The sequence below is a fragment of the Globicephala melas genome, chromosome 18, assembly GCF_963455315.2.
Source record: "Globicephala melas chromosome 18, mGloMel1.2, whole genome shotgun sequence".
NCBI lineage: Eukaryota > Metazoa > Chordata > Mammalia > Artiodactyla > Delphinidae > Globicephala > Globicephala melas.
Window position 1 is genome coordinate 28,062,091 of NC_083331.1, and position 20,197 is coordinate 28,082,287.

Consider the following 20,197-nt stretch of genomic DNA (forward strand, 5'->3'; position numbering starts at 1 on the left):
GAGAGTTGGGATCGACTTCTTCTTAATTCCTATTCATGTTGATACTGTAACTGCTTCTCATGAATTATAAACGTTCTTAAGGTCACCTAGAATGGAGAATTCTTTCCAGAAGGTTTTCAATTTACTTTGCCCAGGTCCATCAGAGGAATCACTATCTATGGCAGCTATAAGCTTATGAAATTCATTTCTTAAATGATAAGACTTGAAAGTCGAATTATTCCTTAATTCATGGGCTGCAGAATAGATGTTGTATTAGCAAGTGTGAAAATAACATTAATTTTGTTGTACATCTCTATTAGAACTCTTGGATGACCAGGTACCTTGTAAATGAACAGGAATATTTTAAAGAATTTTTTTTTTTTTTCTGAGCAGTAGGTTTCAACTTTGGGCTTAAAATATTCAATAAACCATGTTGTCAACAGATGTACTATCATCCAGACTTTGATATTCAATTTATAGAGCACAGGAAAATTAGACTTAGTATAATTTTTAAGAGCCGTACAATTTTTGGAATGGTAATAAATGAGTGTTGGCTTCAACTTAAAGTCACCAACTATATTAACCCCTAAAAAAGAGTCAGGCTGTCCTTTGAAGAATTGAAGCTAAACATTGCCTTATCCTGTCTAGCTATGAAAGTCCTAGATAACATCTTTTTCTAATATAAAGTAATTTTGTCTACCTTGAAAATATGTTGTTTAGTGTATCCACCTTCATTATCTTGACTAGAGTGTCTGAATAACTTGCTGAAGCTTCTACATCAGCACTTATTTCTTCACCTTGTACTTCTGTGTTATGGAGATGGTTTCTTTCCTTCAACCTCATGAACCAGCCGCTGCTAACTTCAGACGTTTTTTCTGCATCTTCCTCATCTATCTCAGCCTTGCCAGAATTGAAGAGAGTTATGGCCTTGCTCTGGATTGGCTTTGGTTTAAGGGAAAGTTGCATTTGGTTTGATCCTCTATCCAGACCACTACAACTTTCTTCATGTCACCAAGAAAGCTGCTTTTCTTTCTTATCATTCATGTGTTCACTGGTGTAGCACTTTTAATTTCCTTCAAGAACTTTTCCCTTGTATTCACAACTTGGCTAACTGTTGGGTACAAGAGGCCTAGCTTTTGGCCTATCTCAGCTTTCTACATGCCTTCCTCACTAAGCTAAATCATTTCTAGCTTTTGATTTAAAGTGAGAGATGTGTGACTCTTCCTTTCACTTAGAAGTCACTGGAGGGTTATTAATTGGTCTAATTTCCATATTGTTGTATCTCAGGAAGAGGAAGGTCCCAAGAGAGGGAAAAAGATGGGGGAATGGCTGGTCAGTGGAGCAGATTGTCACACACAACATTTATTGACTAAGTTTGCTGTCATATGGTATGGTTTGTGGCATGTCAAAACAATTAGAATAGTAGCATCAAAACTCACTGATGACAGACCACCATAACAAATATAATAATAATGAAAGTTTGAAACAGTGTGAGAATCACCAAACTGTAACCAAGAAACACATAGGAGCAAATGCTGTTAGAAAAATCGTGCCTACGGGCTTGCTTTATACAGGGTTGCCACAAAACTTCAATTTGTATAAAATGCAATATCTGAGATACTCAATGAAGTGAAGCACAGTAAAAAAAGTATGCCTGTGTATCAACTTATAACCTCACATTAATAATGCCCAGATCAAATATTATTTTAAAGTAATAAAGCTTAAGCTTTCTTAACTATAGATATGAAATAAAACCATCACTCAGTGATACTTGAGCCAAAAATCCAGTGAATCTTGTGAATTTAGCAATTTAATTATATTCTGCAATATTCTGCATCCCTTCAGCATACCACTATCCTTGCAGGAATGAAATGATGATTATTTTTATGAGTGAAGATGTTAATACTGACAATGTTTAAAAATTTCTTCTAAACGTTTTTTCTTACAAAATTAAAATTTTACCATAAAATAGAATATTTCAATGAAATTTGATTAACAAATGATTTTGTATTACTCGTGACAGGGTTTTATATTTTCTCAGTATAAGAAACTGGTATAGGCCACACATGTATTTCAGTTAATTATTTCCAGTGCAACAGTAGACTTAAATATCTGAGTATATTATCTACTCCTATAGAGAGATGGCATGCTCGTGTGTTATACTGTTTTTGTTTATAGGATGTAGTTCTTAAATTTCATTCTGTTCATATTCTGATATTTGAAATATTTTCAAATCAATCATTTATTTACCTGTCTATAAGTTACCTTCCTTTGTAATCAGAGATAACAGTTTTATAGCGTAGTAAAATTCTGAGTATCATTTTTAGTATTTCTATTATCTTAATCTTGTAATATAACTATATCAACTTTATCATTATATTTACTTTTTAAATTTATTGAAATATTGTTGATTTACAATGTTGTATTAATTTCTTCTATAAAGAGAAGTAACTCAGTTATATACATATATACATTATTTTTTTATATTCTTTTTCATTATGGTTTATCCTAGGAGACAGGATATAGTTCTCTGTGATATACAGTAGGACCTTGTTATTTATCCATTATAAATGTAATGGTTTGCCTCTACTAACCCCAAACTCTCACTCCATCCACTACCCTCTGAGTGTAGCTCTGCTCTAATAAGCTTTACTGCCTTGTATCTTACATGTTTATGTGTTTACATTGGATAGGTTCTCAAGTTCCTGGTCTGCCATATTTCAGAACCAGAAGTGCCCTCCTTCCCTTTTCTATAAACCATCAGTGGATGGCATTTATTCCCACAGCTTTAGTTGCTGTCTATAAGTTGATTAACCCCCAAATCTCTATCTCTGGCATGGACATCTATCTCATTTCAGTCCCAGAAATATACTTCTAATTGACAAGCAGAGATTCTCACCTGAATATCCCATAAAAATCTCAAACTCTTATCTTCAAATTTATAGTCACTCAAAACTGGATTTATTTTTTCAACTAATGGTATCACCATCCCATCGGTTTTCCACACATCTGTCAGTTTTCCTTTACTCTCCCACTCCCTTATCCCCTGTCATTCTAAAATTCCACACCTTAATGTTCCCCAAATAAGTCCCCTCCTCTCCATTCCCACTGCCTTAATTCATGCCTACCTGTATTGTCTCCCAGATGCTATTTTTTTTCTTTTTTTTAATTAAAATAAAAGCTTTTTATTGGAGAATAGTTGCTTTACACTGCTGTGTCAGTTTCTGCTGCACAACAAAGTGAATCAGCTATATGTATACATATATCACCTTTTTTTTGGATTTCCTTCCCATTTAGGTCACCACAGAGCACTGAGTAGAGTTCCCTGAGCTACACAATAGGTTCCCATTAGCTATCTATTTTATGCATAGCAGTGTATATATGTCAATCCCGATCTCCCAATTCATCCCACCAACTCCCTTTCCCCCTTGGTATCCATAAGTTTGTTGTCTATGTCTGTGTTTCTATTTCTACTTTGCAAATAAGATCATCTATGCCATTTTTCTAGATTCCACATATATGCATTAATATATGATATTTATTTTTCTTTTTCTGACTTACTCCACTCTGTATGACAGTCTCTAGGTCCATCCACTTCTCTGCAAATGACACAATTTTATTCCTTTTTATTTCTGAGTAATATTCCTTTGTATATATGTACCACATCTTTATCCATTCCTCAGTTGATGGACATTCTGATTGCTTCTATGTCCTGGCTATTGTAAATAGTGTTGCAATGAACATTGGGGTGCATGTATCTTTCTGAATTATGGTTTTCTGGGTATATGCCCAGTAGTGGGCTTTCTGGGTCATATGATAGTTCTATTTTAGTTTTTTAAGGAACTACCATAATGTTCTCCCTAGTGGCTGGATCAACTTACATTCCCACTAGCAGTGTAAGGGGTTTTCCTCTTCTCCACACCCTCTCCAGCATTTATTGCTTGTAGATTTTTTGATGATGGCCATTCTGACTGTGGTGAGGTGACACTTCATTGTAGTTTTGATTTGCATTTCTCTAATAATTTGTGATGTTGACCATCTTTTCATGTGTTTGTTGCCCATCTGGATGTCTTCTTTGGAGAAATGTCTGTTTAGGTATTCCACCATTTTTTGATTGAGTTGTTTATTTGACATTGAGCTGCATGAGCTGTTTGTATATTTTGGAGATTGATCCTTTGTAAGTTGCTTCATTTGCAAATATTTTCTCCCATTGTGAGGGTTGTCTTTTCATCTAGTTTATGGTTTCCTTTGCTGTGCAAAATTTTTAAGTTTAATTAGGTCCCATTTGTTTATTTTTGTTTTTCCTCTCTCTCTCTTTTTTTTTTTTTTTTTTGATGTAGACCATTTTTTAAAGATTTTATTGAATTTGTTACAATATTGCTGCTGTTTTATGTTTTGGTTTTTTGGCTGCTATTCATGTGGGATCATAGGTCCCCAACCAGGGATCAAACCCACACCTCCTGCATTAGAAGGCAATGTCTTAACCCCTGAACTACTAGGGAAGTCCCTGTTTTTATTTTCATTACTCTAGGAGGTAGGTCAGAAAAGATCTTGGTGCAATTTATGTCAAAGAGTATTCTGCTTATGTTTTCCTCTAAGAGTTTTATAGTGTCTGGTAGGTCTTTAATCTGTTTTGAGTTTATTTTTGTGTATTGTGTTAGGGAGTGTTCTCATTTCATTCTTTTACATATAGCTGTCCAGTTTTCCCAGCATCAATTCTTATAGAGACTGTCTTTTCTCCATTGTATATCTTGCTTTCTTTGTCATAGATTAGGTGATCATAGGTGCGTTAATTTATCTCTGGGCTTTCTATTATGTTCTCTATTTCTATTTTTGTGTCAGTACCATACTGTTTTGATTACTGTGGCTTTGTAGTGCAGTCTGAAGTCAGGGAGTCTGATTCCTTCAGCTTCGTTTTTCTTTCTCAAGACTGCTTTGGCTATTCGGGGTCTTTTGTGTTTCCAAATAAATTGTAAAAATTTTTGATCTATTTCTGTGAAAAATACCATTGGAAATTTGATAGTGGTTACATTGAATCTATAAATTGTTTGGGTATTATAGTCATTTTCACAATATTGATTCTTCCAATCCAAGAACATGGTATATCACTCCATCTGTTTGTGTTGTCTTTGATTTCTTTCATCAGTATCTTATAGTTTTCTGCATACAGGTCTTTTGCCTCCTTAGGTAGTTTATTTCTAGGTATTTTATTCTTTTTGTTGTGATGATAAATGGGATTGTTTCCTTAATTTCTCTTTCTGATCTTTTATTTTTAGTGTATAGGAATGCAAGATATTTCTGTATGCTAATGTTTTTTATCGGGGTATAGTTGTTTTACAATATTGTGCTAGTTTCTACTGTACAGAGAATGGAGCTCCTGGTACTATACAGCAGGTTCTCATTAGTTATCTACTTTATACATATTATGGTATATGTATCAATCCCGATCTCCCAGTTCATCCCACCCCCCACTCCCAGATTTCCCCCCTTGGTGTGCATAGGTTTGTTCTCTTTTCTGTGTTTCTATTTCTATCTTGCAAACCAGTTCATCTGTACCATTTTTCTAGATTCCAAATATATACGTTAATATATGATATTTGTTTTTATCTTTCTGACCTACTTCACTCTGTATGACAGTCTCTGGGTCCACCCATGTCTCCACAAATGACCCAGTTTTGTTCCTTTTTATGGCTAATATTCCACTGTATATCTGTACCACATCTTCTTTATCCATTCATATGTGGATGGACATTTAGGTTGCTTCCATGACCTGGCTATTGTAAATAGTGCTGCAATGAACATTGTGGTGCATGTATCTTTTTGAATTATGGATTTCTGTTGGTATATGCCCAGTAGTGAGATTGCTGGATCATATGGTAATTCTATTTTTAGTTTTTTAAAGAACCTCCATACTGTTCTCCATAGTGGCTGTATCAATTAACATTCCCACCAACAGTGTAAGAGGGTTCCCATTTCCCCACACCCTCTCCAGCATTTATTGTTTGTAGGCTTCTGGTGATACCCATTCTAACCTGTGTGATGTGATACCTCACTGTTGTTTTGATTTGCATTTCTCTAATAATTAGTGACATTCAGCAACTTTTCATGTGTCTCTTGGCCATCTGTATGTCTTCCTTGGAGAAAAGCCTATTTGTGTCTTCTACCCATTTTTGCATTACATTGTTTGTTTGTTTGTTTGTTTTTGATATTGAGTTGCATGGGCTTTTTGTATATTAGGTAGGATAATCCTTGGTCCATTGAATCTTTTATATTTATTTTCTCCCATCTGAGGGTTGTCTTTTCATCTTGTTTATGGCTTCATTTGTTGTGCAAAATCTTTTAAGTTTCATTAGTTCACATTTGTTTATTTTTGTTTTTATTTCCATTACTCTAGGAGGTGGGTCAAAAATATCTTGCTGTGATTTATGTCAAAGTGTTCTGCCTATATTTTCTTCTAAGAGTCTTATAGTGTCTGGACTTACATTTAGGTCTTTAATCCATTTTGAGTTTATTGTGTATGGTGTTAAGGCATGTTTTAATTTCATTCTTCTACATGTAGCTGTCCAGTTTTCCCAGCAACACTTATTGAAATGAGTGTCTTTTCTCCATCGTATATCCTTGCCTCCTTTTTCATAGCTTAGGTGACCATAAGTGGGTAGGTTTATCTCTGGGTTTTCTATTCTGTTCCATTGATCTATGTTTCTGTTTTTGTGTCAGTACCATACTGTCTTGACTACTGTAGCTTTGTAGTAGTGTCTGAAGTCAGGGAGCCTGATTCCTCCAGCTCTGTTTTTTTTTTTTTTTCAAATTGCTTTGACTATTAAGGGACTTTTGTGTCTCCATACAAATTTTAAGATTTTTTGTTCTAATTCTGTGAAAAATGCCATTGGTAATTTGATAGGGATTTCATTGATTCAGTAGATTGCTTTGGGAAGTGTACTCATTTTCACAATATTGATTCTTCCAATCCAAGAACATGGTATATCACTCCATCTGTTTGTGTCATCTTTGATTTCTTTCATCAGAGTCTTATAGTTTTCTGAGTACAGGTTTTTGCCTCCTTAGGTAGGTTTATTCCTAGATATTTTATTCTTTTTGTTGCAATGGTGAGTGGGATTGTTTCCTTAATTTCTCTTTCTGATCTTTCTTTTTTAGTGTATAGGAATGCAAGTGATTTCTGTGCATTAATTTTATATACTTCTATTTTAACAAATTCATTGATTAGCTATAGTACTTTTCTGGTGGCATTTTTAGATTTTTCTATATATATAGTATCATGTCATCTTCAAACAGTGACAGTTTTACTATTATTTTTTCCGATTTGGATTCCTTTTATTTCTTTTTCTTCTCTGATTGCTGTGGCTAAAACTTCAATAACTATGTTAAATAATAGTGACAAGAGTGGATATCCATGTCTCTTTCCTGATATTAGAGGAAATGCGTTCTGTTTTTCACCATTGAGAATGATGTTTGCTGTGGGTTTGTTGTATATGGCTTTTATTATTTTGAGGTAGGTTCCCTCTATGGCTACTTACTGGAGAGTTTATTTCATAAATGTATGCTGAATTTTGTCAAAAGCTTTTTATAAATCTATTGAGATGATCATATGGTTTTATCCTTCAGTTTTTTAATATGGTGTATTACATTGATTTGCTTATATTGAAGAATCCTTGCATCCCTGGGATAAATCCAACTTGATCATGGTGTATGATCCTTTTAAAGTATTGTTAAATTCTGTTTGCTAGTATTTTGTTGAGGATTTTTCCATCTATATTCGTCAGTGGTATTGGTCTGTAATTTTCTTTCTTTGTAGTATCTTTGTCTGGTTTTGGTATCAGGGTGATAGTGGCCTCGTAGAATGAGTTTGGGAGTGTTCCTCCATCTGCAATGTTTTGGAAGCATTTCAGAAGGATAGGTATTATCACTTCTCTAAGTGTTTAATGGAATTCACCTGTGAAGTCATCTGGTCCTGGACTTCTGTTTGCTGGAAGATTTTTAATCACAGTTTCAATTTCATTACTTGTGATTGGTCTGTTCATATTTTCTATTTCTTCCAGTTTCAGTCTTGGAAGGTTGTGCTTTTCTAAGAATTTGTCCATTTCTTCATGGTTGTCCATTTTATTGGCATATCAGTTGCTTGTAGTAGTCTCTTATGATCCTTTGTGTTTTTTCAGTGTCAGTTGTAACTTCTACTTTTTCATTTCTAACTTTATTGATTTGACTCCTCTCCCATTTTTTCTTGATGTGTCTGGCTAAAGGTTTACCAATTTTATTTATCTTCTCAAAGAACCAGCATTTAGTTTCATTGATCTTTGCTACTGTTTTCTTTGTTTCTATTTCATTTATTTCTGCCCTGATCTTTATGATTTATTTCCTTCTACTAAGTTTAAGGTGTGTTTTTGTTGTTGTTGCTATTTCTCTATTTGTTTTAGGTGTAAGGTTAGGTTGTTTATTTGAAATTTTTCTTGTTTCTTGAGGTAGGATTGTATTGTTATAATCTTCCTCTTAGTAATGCTTTTGCTGCATCCTATAGGTTTTGGGTTATAATGATTTTGTTGTCATTTGTTTCTAGATTTTTTAAAAATTTTCTCTGATTTCTTCATTAATCTCTTGGTTATTTAGTAGCACACTATTTAGCTTCTTATTGTTTGTGTTTCTACAGATTTTTTTTTCCTGTAATTGATTCTTATCTCAATGTTGTGGTCAGAAAAGATACTTGATATGACTTAAATTTTCTTAAATTTACTGAATCTTGATTTGTGAGCCAAGATGTGATCTATTTTGAAGAATGTTCCATGTGCACTTGAGAAGAAAGTATATTATTCTGCTTTCCAATGGAATGTCCTATAAACACCAATTAAGTTTGTCATTTAAGTTTTTTATTTCCTTTTAAATTTTCTGTCCCCATGATCTATCCATTCGTGTAAGTAGAGTGTTAAAGTTCCCCGCTATTATTGTGTTACTGTTGATTTACCCTTTGATGGCTATTAGCACTTGCATTCTGTATTGTAGTGCCTATGTTGGTTGCATACATATTTACAGTTGTTATATCTTCTTCCTGGGTTGATTTCATGATCATTATGTGTGTCCTTCCTTGTGTCTTGTAATAGTCTTTATTTTAAAGTCTATTTTGTCTGATGTGAGTATTGCTACTCCAACTTTCTTTTGATTTCCATTTGCATGGAATATCTTTTTTCCATCCCCTCACTTTCAGTCTGTAGGTGTCACTAGGTCTGAAGTGGGTCTCTTGTAGACAGCATATATATGGGTCTTGTTTTTGTACCCATTCAACCAGTCTGTGTGTTTTGGTTGGAGTATTTAATCCATTTACATTTAAGGTAATTATCGATATGTATGTTCCTATTACAATTTTCTTAATTGTTTTGGGTTTGCCTTTGTGTGTTTTTCTTCTCTTGTGTTTCCTGCCTAGAGAAGTTCCTTTAGCATTTGTTGTAGAGCTGGTTTGGTGGTGCTGAATTTGCTTACTTTTTGCTTGTCTGTAAAGTTTTTGAGTTCTCCATTGAATCTGAATGAGATTCTTGCTGGGTAGAATAATCTTCTTTGTAGGTTTTTCCTTTTCATCACTTTAAATCTATCCTGCCACTCCCTTCTGTCCTGAAGAGTTTCTGCTGAAAAATCAGCTGATAACCTTATGGGGATTCTCTTGTATGTTATTAGTTGCTTTTCCTTTGTGGCTTTTAATATTTTTTCTTAGTTTTTAATTTTTGTTAGTTTTATTAATATGTCTCAGCATGTTTCTCCTTGGGTTTATCCTGTATGGGACTCTGCCCTTTCTGGACTTTGGTGCCAATTTCCTTTCCCATGTTAGTGAAGTTTTCAACTGTAATCTCTTCAAATATTTTCTCAGACCCTTTCTCTTTCTCTTTGTCTAAAAGAAGCATGGTATGCCTAGGAAATGAGGTGCTATTGCTGAGTTGTTTGCAAGGGTCAGGGCTGCCACCACCCCTACATGCAAGCCCTTGTCTCCATGGGCACTGGGAGGGACTCCAACCAGTGAAAGTACCCCACAGTCTGGTGCAACTGCCTTCTAGTTTATGCTACAGGAACTTCATTCACACCCAAGTTGTGATTGCCATACCCCTCCCTGGCCTGAAAGTGTAAGTGTGCCCCAATCAGTCACTGCTTTCACTCCTTTTGCCTGTATGGGGAACAGAAGCCTGAGAGTGGCACACATGCAAAGGTAGGGCCAAAAGCAGAGCTGAGCACCAGGGGTGATACAACTAAGGAAGAGGATCAGAAAGCTCTCCATGAAGCTGCACAAGCTATTAATTAAATCCCTGCAATTACCTTGGTAAACCCTGGAATATCTGAATAGAAAATGAGTGTTCCCACAACTGAGACCAGTTTAGCTATAGCAACAATGGACTTTGGGAGCAAGTACACGCAGGAATTGGGCCAGGTCAGAGACTGATCTGGACCCACAAGGCCCACAGGAGGTCCGGAGATCTACTTAGAGGTATTTGAGGGCCTCCTTGGGAGGCAGAGGTTGGCTGTGGTTCACTGTGGGAGTAAGGACACAGACAGAGGAGGCCCCGGGAAAATATGCTTAGTATTAGTATTCTTTTTTTGTGTGTGTTTCCTGTTGTTCCATAGTTGTGGTGTTGTCTTTATTATTTTTATATTTTTACTTTTTAATATTTCTTAAATTTCTCTATTTTTACTTTACCTTTTTGTTCTTTTGTGGGATTTTTTTCTTATTTTTCTTTTTTTTTTTTTTTGGTGGTTTTTATGTGTTTAATGTTTGTTTCTTTTCTTTTCTTTTTTTTTACTTATATATATATATATATATGTATTTGTTTATTTGTTTGTTTTTGTTAGTTTAGTCCTTATGGATAGCTTTCATTTTTGAGTTCTTTTGTTTGTTCTGTTGTTTTTTTTATTTCTTTTTTTTTCTTTTTTCTTTTCTGTCTGCTTCTTTGTTTCTCTTTGTTTTTGTTTTTTATTATTTGTTTTGGGTATGGTTTGTCTGTTTTCTTTCTTCTTTTTTATTTTGTGTGTGTGTGTTCCTGTTTGTTTTTGTCTTTGCTGTTTGTATTGAGTTCCATTTGTCTCTTTGTTTTCTTTTCCTTTTTTCTTCTTTCTTTTTACTCTGGCACTGCTGTGAAGCTTGTGGGCTCTTGAGTCCCCAGCCAGGGATCAGGCCTGGGTTTCTAGGGTGAGAGTGTTGAGCCCAGGATGCTGGACTGCCAGAGAATTCCCAAGACAAGGAAATATTAATAAGCTTTCACCCTCCCAGAAGTATTCATCTTGACACCAAGACCCGGCTCCACCTAACTGGCTGCAGGATCCAGAGCTGGACACCACACACCAAACAACCAGCAAGACAGGAACACAGCCCCACCCATTTGCAAACAGGCTGCCTAAAGTTGTACAAAGCTCACAGACACACCAAAACACACCACATGACGTGGCCTTGCCCATCAGAGTGAAAATAGTTCCACCCACCAGAGCACAGACACAAGTCCCTCTCACTGAGAAGCCCACACAAACACTTGGACCATCCTCACACAACAGTGAGCATATAAAAGAAGCAAGAGGAACTATGATCCTGCAGCCTGCCAAAAGGAGAACATAAACAGAGTAAGTTAAACAAAATGAGATGACAGAGAAATATGTTGCAGACGAAGGAGCAAGGTAAAAACAAACAACACCAAATAAATGAAGAGGAAATAGGCAATCTACCTGAAAAAGAATTCAGAGTAATTATAGTAAAGATCATCCAAGATCTTGTAAATAGAATGGAGGCATGGATCGAGAAGATACAAGAAATATTTAATAAGTACCTAGAAGAACTAAAGAACAAACAACCAGTGATGAACAACAAAATAACTAAAATGAAAAATATACTAGAAGGACTCAGTAGCAGAATAACTTAGGTAGAAGAATGGATAAGTGGGCTGGAAGACAGAATGGTCAAAAACAATTCTGCAGTGCAGAATAAAGAAAAAAGAATTAAATGAGTACAGTCTCAGAGACTTCTGGGACAACATTAAATGTACCAACATTCAAATTGTAGGCTTGTGCAGTTGCATGGAGAGCTTTCCAATCCTCTTTCCTTAGTTGCAGCACCCCTGGTGCTCAGCTTTGCTTTTGGCTCCACCTCTGCATGTGTGCCACCCTCAGGCTTCTGTTCCCCATACAGGCAAAAGGAGTGAAAGCAGTGACTGATTGGGGTACACTTACTCATTCAGGCCATGGAGGGGTATGGCAGCCACAACTGGGGTGTGCATGAAGTGCCTGTAGCATAAACTGGAAGGTAGTTGCACCAGACTGTGGCACACTTTCTCTGGTGGGAGTCCCTCCCAGTGTCTATGGAGGCAAGGGCTGGTATGTGGGGGCAGTGGCAGCCCCATCCTTTGCAAATCACTCAGCAATGGAACTTCATTTCCTAGGCAGACCATGCTTCTTTTATGGGTACTCCCAGCCACAGAGATCCTCACTCCCGTCCCTTCTGTTATATCTGCACAGCCAACAGTGCTCCTCTGCCCAGTCTGCTCTCTTAACCCCACGCTTTAGTACTCAGTCCCTGCCAGGAGTGGTAGAGTCGCATCTCAGACAGGGGTGCCCATGGCTGATTCCTGAGGAGGCTTTGTGATGGGTGGTGCTCAAGATCCCAGAGCCTATGAGGGTGGAAGAGACCTTGACCTGAGGGAAGGGTGAGCCTGCTGAGATTGGTGCCCATGGAGGCTGAAGACAGCAGGTGGGGAAACCAGCAGTGAGAGCCCCATCCCTTGCATGTTACTCAACAATGATGCCTTGCTTCTATGGTGTCCCAGGCTTTTTCCACAAACTTTCCTGGTTGTGGAGCTCCTTACTCCTGTCCCTTCAGGCTGTCTTTTCACAGAAAACAGCTGTCCCGTCTCTGGGTCCATGTTCCAAACCTCACTTTCCAGCATCCAGCCCACCTCTGCAACAGGAGACACACAACTCAGACTGGGGTGTGCAGGGCAGCAATATAGACCAAGCGCACAATTCTTACTTTGTCCTGCCTTCCACAGACTGTCTGCTGCATTCTCCTTTAATCCCCTGAAAGTCCCTTTCTGTCCCAGCCAATTTACCCACCGTGAGGAGGTTTCTCTGACTGTGGAAACCTCTCCTCACCTTCAGCTTCCCACCAGGGTTGCTGGTCCTCTTTTTGATTCCTCTTTTCTTTCTTTCATCCTACCCAGTTGTGAGGGGATTTTTCTTGTCCTTGTAGGTGTCTGAAATCTTCCACTAATGTTCAGCAGGTACTCTGTTAGAATTGTTCCATTTGTAGATGTATTCTTGATGTACTTGTAGGAGAGACAAATTCTGCATCCTACAATTCTTGCATCTTAACTCTGCTCCCTATCATTATGTTTAAAACTTATAGACAGAGGTTAGAGATATAAGACCATATTTTTCCTTTTCTTTTTTTCTTTTTGGCCTAACAATCTTCAATACACTTTATCCATTCAGTTATTTTACATTGCAGAATAGTCACCTTTACTTGAGGACATCATTTACTTTTATTTAAATACTCTTTGAAAAGAATATCTTAATCATCACATTGAATTGTAGCATTTTCTATATATGATACACAAGTAATACTAAGTCTACAATTAAACAATAATTTCTCACCATAGAAAGGGAAACAAACTAAAATTATGATAAATAAGACAAAAACTAAAGTCAATAACTTAGAAACAAAGAATATAATCAACCAGTTAGTGACCAATACTTAGGGAAATATTATATTTATATTTGCTACCATAAAAGAAGTCTGTCAGGGCTTCCCTGGTGGTGCAGTGGTTGAGAGTCTGTCTGCTGATACAGGGGACACAGGTTTGTGCCCCGGTCCAGGAGGATCCCACATGCTGCAGAGCAGCTGGGCCCCTGAGCAATAACCACTGAGCCTGCACATCCAGAACCTGTGCTCCACAATGGGAGAGGCCACAACAGTTAGAGGCCTGCGTACCACAAAAAAAAAAAAAAAAAAAAAAAAAAAAAAGAAGAAGTCTGTCATATCTCAGTTCCAAGAGTTTGTAATATAGCTGGCTCTTTATTCAGCTCTTCATATGCATCAATTCATTTAATTTTCACAAAAATCTAGTGAAGTAGATATTACTATTTTCCTTTTATAAATGAGGAAACAAATACAAAATAATATGTAACTTGTCCAAGTTTGCATATAAGGAAAAAAGAGCTGAGATTCACACCCAGTTTTTCTGTATCCTGAACCATTGCTCTATACAGATCTTTCATGAGGTGCCCAAGTACATTTTATCCTTTATGTGTACCTATTCATTTTTAAATTGTTTCTTGGTAAGTGAAAAATATGTTCTCAAGCTTGAAGTTATGTAATTAGTTCAGCCACAATTCAACAAGTCAAGTCTATTGATCTTTCAGACGCATGGAAGAAGCTCATGACGTTGGCAGAATATTTATTAATATAAACACATGTAATTGGGAAAAATTATTTTCCTGTCTATCACTACTTTGTTGGGTTTACCTAACATTTCACTATAATTGTTAGGGAAACAGTTATGTCTCAATTTAATGTAAAAAGTTTACCAAACTGATGCTAAATACCAGTCAGTTATTTAACTTTTTGTAATTCCATTTTATTTTCTTTTTTTTTCCTTTTTTTTTTTTTTTTTTGGCTATAAAGCAGGTTTGTAATTCCTGCTGTAGGAATCGCAGGAGGGAGCTCATTGCAAAATTATATCTTTGGGAGCTCGTTGCAAAACTATATATTTTTATTATTATTTTATTTTAGTAAAAAATTCATTTTTCATTATAGTGAGATTAGAGGATCAAATGACAATGAAAACTTGACAAGAATAGTTTACAGCCTTTATTTGTTTACTTGTTTGTTTATTTAGTCTCTTGGAAAAAGAATGCTGAACTTACTAAAGTGTTTGTAACTTGTAATGCACTGTGCCATTTTAGCTTGAACCTGTGAGAAATGTTGGTTCTGGATGGCCCTCTGCTCTCAGTCAGGCAGTGGAATTGACTTACAACCTCCTGAGCCCTTCAGAAATATCCCTTTTTCTTCCAGGACTCAAAATAAGCTAAGGCTCTTTAGACACATTTTATAATCTAACTAAAAAAGAAATGAGTATAAAAAAATTTTTCAACTTTAGATTTCTCAGTCCCCAGCTTTAATTAAAATGGAAATTATGTTTTGTTTTCTAATATGAACACAGAAAAGGACAAATTTCAACAGAAAAGTGATGTGGTGTATATTCCAGATGTGTTAAACCAATAAATAAAAATAAAAGCTGAGTGAAAAATCACATTTCTAACCTGATTCATGATACGGAAGCAAGATAAACCAGTAAAGCATATTAATCACAGTGCGTGAGGCTTTCTTATTATTTTTCTCATCTTTCTTTCTTTTAACTTCTGCTTTGTAGAATATTTTCTTAAATACTTAAAATGAAAAATTAAAGCTGATATATTTTTGAAGTGCTATTTAGGAGAGAATTTTTTAAATTAAAGCAACAGATGTAAATGTGGTAAACAGGATATATGTGATCAGAATAAAGACATTGGTGAACTTTTAGCTCATGATTAAGAGTTTTTAACTTCTGCCCTTAAGTCTCACAATAAATCTCATTTCTTTTCATTCTTCTAGATTTTGCTCCTTGAACTCTTTTCTGTAAACACCAGTCACTTGAAATTGAATATCCAGAAGATCAGCACTTTCAAGTCATATGTCCTACCTTACTAAACTAGGCTAATATAGAAAATTCTAAGGGATGTCATTGTTTTTGTTCTTTTTTTTTTTTTTAATTATTTGCTATTTTCCATTCAAGGCAAATGTCACCACTAACTACTAAAGTATTATTGCAGGCATATTTTATTCATATAGTAAACATTAAAAACTGTGATTTAGTTGAATTTTTCTTAGACTCCAAGATTGCTTCTAAAAATCATATAAGACTAATTCACATTCATGACAGGTTTATTAAGGACAAGAGATATATTAAATCCTTGGAAGTTATATTTTACATTAAAAGTAAATTAAATCCATAAATTAAATGTGTACACAGATGAGCCTAGTATTAGCAAACTGTAATGAGGTACTGTTTAATTTTCCTGTGCTAGGTACATTCATCAGGACCCACTGAGTCTCTCTGGTAATTGTCAGTATGCCCCATGTGTCTGCCATTTTCTTCATTAGAATCAGATCTCCTTACAATCATAAGGCAAACCACATTTTTATATTAGGTAGAAAGGATGGCATTACTATCCCAATATTTTAATCTGGAAAACATATATCTGCTATTCTCTATAATGACATATTTGGGAAGTCAAATATCCTTAAAAGAGACATTTACTATAATAAAGTCAGTCTACTCTTTAAATACTTAAGTAACGAATAGTGTTTTGTGTGTAAATGTGTGCTTAAGTTTAAAATGTATAGATTTACAACAACAAAAAATTGCCAAAGTTCAGTAAATTTATTTTGTCAAAACAATTGATATCTTGAGCATTACTGACCCAATAGGACATCAAAATAAAAATTGTCTAAAGTTAAAGCATATTACATTAACAAACAAATGATTTGCAGTCACAAAATTATAAATGCAGTTTGGGTTGGGGGTAGGTGGAGGGGAGTTAATCCAAATTACAGCAATGGAAGTCTTCAAACTATCTTCTGAACAAGACCATTGATTTTTCCTTTCATCTCTTTTTGAGACATTGAGTTCCCTTTAAGAAAAAAAGAATCAATGGAGTATCACAGTTGGTAATTTGTTACAAATTCTTGAGACTATAAAAGGTATAATCTGGCTAAATTACATGTGGTTTCCATATTAGCTTGTTTGGCAGGATGATCTACTACAAAGTAGGCTAGTTGCCCCACTAGTCAATCCCCCAGTAGTTAAAATTTCCTCTATATCCATCACTGTTATAAAAGCTTCCATAGCCACATCCACCAAACTCTCTGTAGCTGTTTCCATCACCTCTGCTGCTGCCAGTACAGCTGCTACTGAAGCTGGAATTGCTAAAAACACTACTATGTGAATAATATCTGGCACAAATCCTCCACAGAATCTACTACTCTTAGAATGTCCACTACAGCTACCCTTGTAATGATGTTGATATGTCTTATTTTCAAACTAAGATGGCACTTCTTATTTAGCTTCCACAAGAAGATCCAACAAACCCTTGGTCATATTTATGTTCCTCTTGTTAAAGAACAAGGTGGCAAGGCCAAGGTTTCCTACACATCCTATGCAGTCAATGCAATGTACATTTTCTTCAATACCATTTGGCAAGTCAAAATTTACAACTTCTTTCCCATTTGAAATGTGAAGTCCTCTTGCTGCTCCTGCTCTAGCCACTAGGATTGGGCTTTTTCCTGAGAGGAACTGGTGAAGACTTCTTCATCATCTCTCCAAGATCATTCTCCATGGATACTGGTACAAGCATATCCTTCATGGTGTAAAAAGTCCTCCAGACTATCCGCACATTTTTGGTCTCCACAAACACTAAGGTCAATGAATTCTTTCCTGTTGCACTTAAAAGGTTAAGCAGAAATAACTGTTTGTCTTACTCTTTTGATGTGAGGTTCTCAGAGGTAGAGCCAATATTCCTACATCCAAAAAGATATATTCATCCAAGAAATCATGAGCAAGTATCTGTATTTCCTTAGGGAAAGCAGCACTAAACATGTTATGATAAACTCTCTTTGGTGGCATAGTATCTTGTTCAAGTATCCCATATATCTGAGGTTCAAATCCCATACCAATATAAGATCCACTTTATCCAACACCAAGTATTTGTGGAACTCTAATATTTTCTCTTTCCATCATGTCTACCAGGCCTCTGGGAGTAACAACTAACATGTGCCATCCACATTCTAAGTATCGAATCTGCTATCCAATACTAGCATCACCATAAATGATGTAAGGACTATCTCCAGGCCAGTATGAAAATTTTCTGGCTTCCTTATAGATTGGTACTGCCAAATCTCTCTTGTTGATGCTAATACCAAAGAGGTTGGATATTGGATATTACCCTTACCTTCTGTTTTTCTTCATGGCCCTCAAAGTCTCTCCTTGACCATCTGAATAAATATGACTCAAGATCGGCAAAAGAATTTTTACAGATGCTGTTTGGGTACAAGACATCAAGTGTCTTTCTCTTTCATAAAAAGAATAGCACAAGGTTGCAGTGGAGCCAAGTGAGTATAAAAAGTAAGCTTGATGTTTCCCATAATAGTTTCTCCCATCTTAACATCAATAACACTTTCAATGTGTGGGTGCCAGCTATTGGCTTTTGCCTCAATTGAAATGTCATATTTCTCAAAGTTAATCTCAGTGTTATCTTCAGAAAAAAGTTCCTGCTCCAAGCAGTCACTTGGAAATGGTTTTCCAAACATTTCTATTTGTCACACCAATGACAGTTTCTACCATGTTCAAATTTTCCAAAGCCACACCTGTCACCATGGTAGCCAGTGTTGTTATAGTCACTCTCTTCATTATCATCAAACCTTCCCTTTAGTCACTTCCACCATCACTGAAGAAACTAGACTTTCCTCTTGAATCATTATGAGACTCAAAATACTACATGTATCCTTATCTTCACTAGAACTCCACTCTGAACTGTCTTTATCATTGACTTGTTTAGTAATTCCTTTGTTCCTTGAATGGAAAGGAATATATCACCCTTTGCCGGCTGTCCTTCCTTGACTCTGATTATCTGGAGAATTAATGTTGCTGGTCCAGCCCAAGGGCATTTTCTACTAACACAGGATCCATCCGTGAAGAATACAGATAACTTGGAATCTCCCTCTGCTGCTGAGTGAGTATGTTTGATGAACAGTAAATGACTCTCGCTGGAGAACTGTGGTTCTCTAACACATGTAGAATTTTGTTCCAAAAACTGAGATCTCCAGATATATAACCATGTTGGAAAGAAATGTCTCTGAACAATTTACAATTCAAAAAAAAAGCTTTACAACATTATCACTCAATGATTATAAGTATGGCTAAGAAAAATATTTGATAAATGTGTATTTTAATGGTTTATATGTTTTCTAAATAAATTTTAAATTATTTAATTATTTAAAAACCACCTCTTCAGATGTGTTTAATTAATACTTCTCTAATCAGACTATCATACCAGGTTAAATGTTATTGTATATATTTCAGCCAGAAAGATTGATTGAGATTTTATAATTTGTTTTTTCCTTGTTTATTCTATTCTGAGTTACAGTGTAACTTAATGGTCTATACTTTTCTCTGTGAAAAGGAGTTAAGTTTTTGGGTACTAAGTAAATAACTGTGAATTCACTTAATGGTTTGCAAGTAGCACAATGCCACAATGTAATAGTGCAAAGTGAAAGCTATCATTTTAGAGATTGCTTTGAATTTCATTTTTGACAACAAATGAGTTTATATCAAATATTATGTGCAGTTAGAATCACTATAACTCTGTGGATTTAGGAGTATATTATACAAACAAACAAATTATTGGCTAATACTTCTTGACATATTCAAGGTTAAATGTTGACAAGTGCAACGCAAACTCTTCACCCTCCCATTTTAAATACTGTAAGTAAAATACAAAATGTTTAAATGTAACAAGTTAATAGATTTCCATAATCCTAATTCTATAAATAGAATTTTTCAGGTCTCAAGATGCAATGCAGATAATCCAATGTCCAATACAAAAGAAATTATTTTATTAGTGATCTTTCCTGGATTATGCACAGATGAAGTGTAATCAATACTTCTTTGTGATTTTTGTTCCTTTGGAATTGATAAATTATAATACCATATAATTTTCAGAATAATATGATTTTCAAGCTGTAAAACACTTATAAAAATACATATCCAACCCTTCATTACCTTATAGATAAAGAAATGGGGATGAAGATGTTAACTGACTTGCTGATGTCAAGCTTGCTATCTAGTGACAGATTTGAGAGAATAAGTCAAGATACTTGATTCCTATGTCAATGAAATATTCTGTACGAGATACCACACTTCCTTTTAAATTAACACTAAAGCATAATAAATGGATGTTTCACATAGATACTATTATTCCTTTAATGCAGATTTCTCTGCTTTACAGCAATCATGCCTTCTGGATAAACTGGAAAAATAACTATCAGATTTCTTCTTTTTATTCTGAGTAAACAGTTTTCCCAAACTCCACCTGATGTGAAATTTTCTACCTCTACCAAAACCCAATAAATAACAACATGAATTTCTTCTCT

General features: G+C 35.4%; 1 pseudogene; it reads right to left on the reverse strand.

Annotated features, from left to right (window-relative positions):
- Positions 1 to 16,821: 16,821 nt before the first annotated feature.
- Positions 16,822 to 18,764, reverse strand: LOC115839050 (ATP-dependent RNA helicase DDX3X pseudogene; annotated as a pseudogene).
- Between the last annotated feature and the right edge of the window lie 1,433 nt (positions 18,765 to 20,197).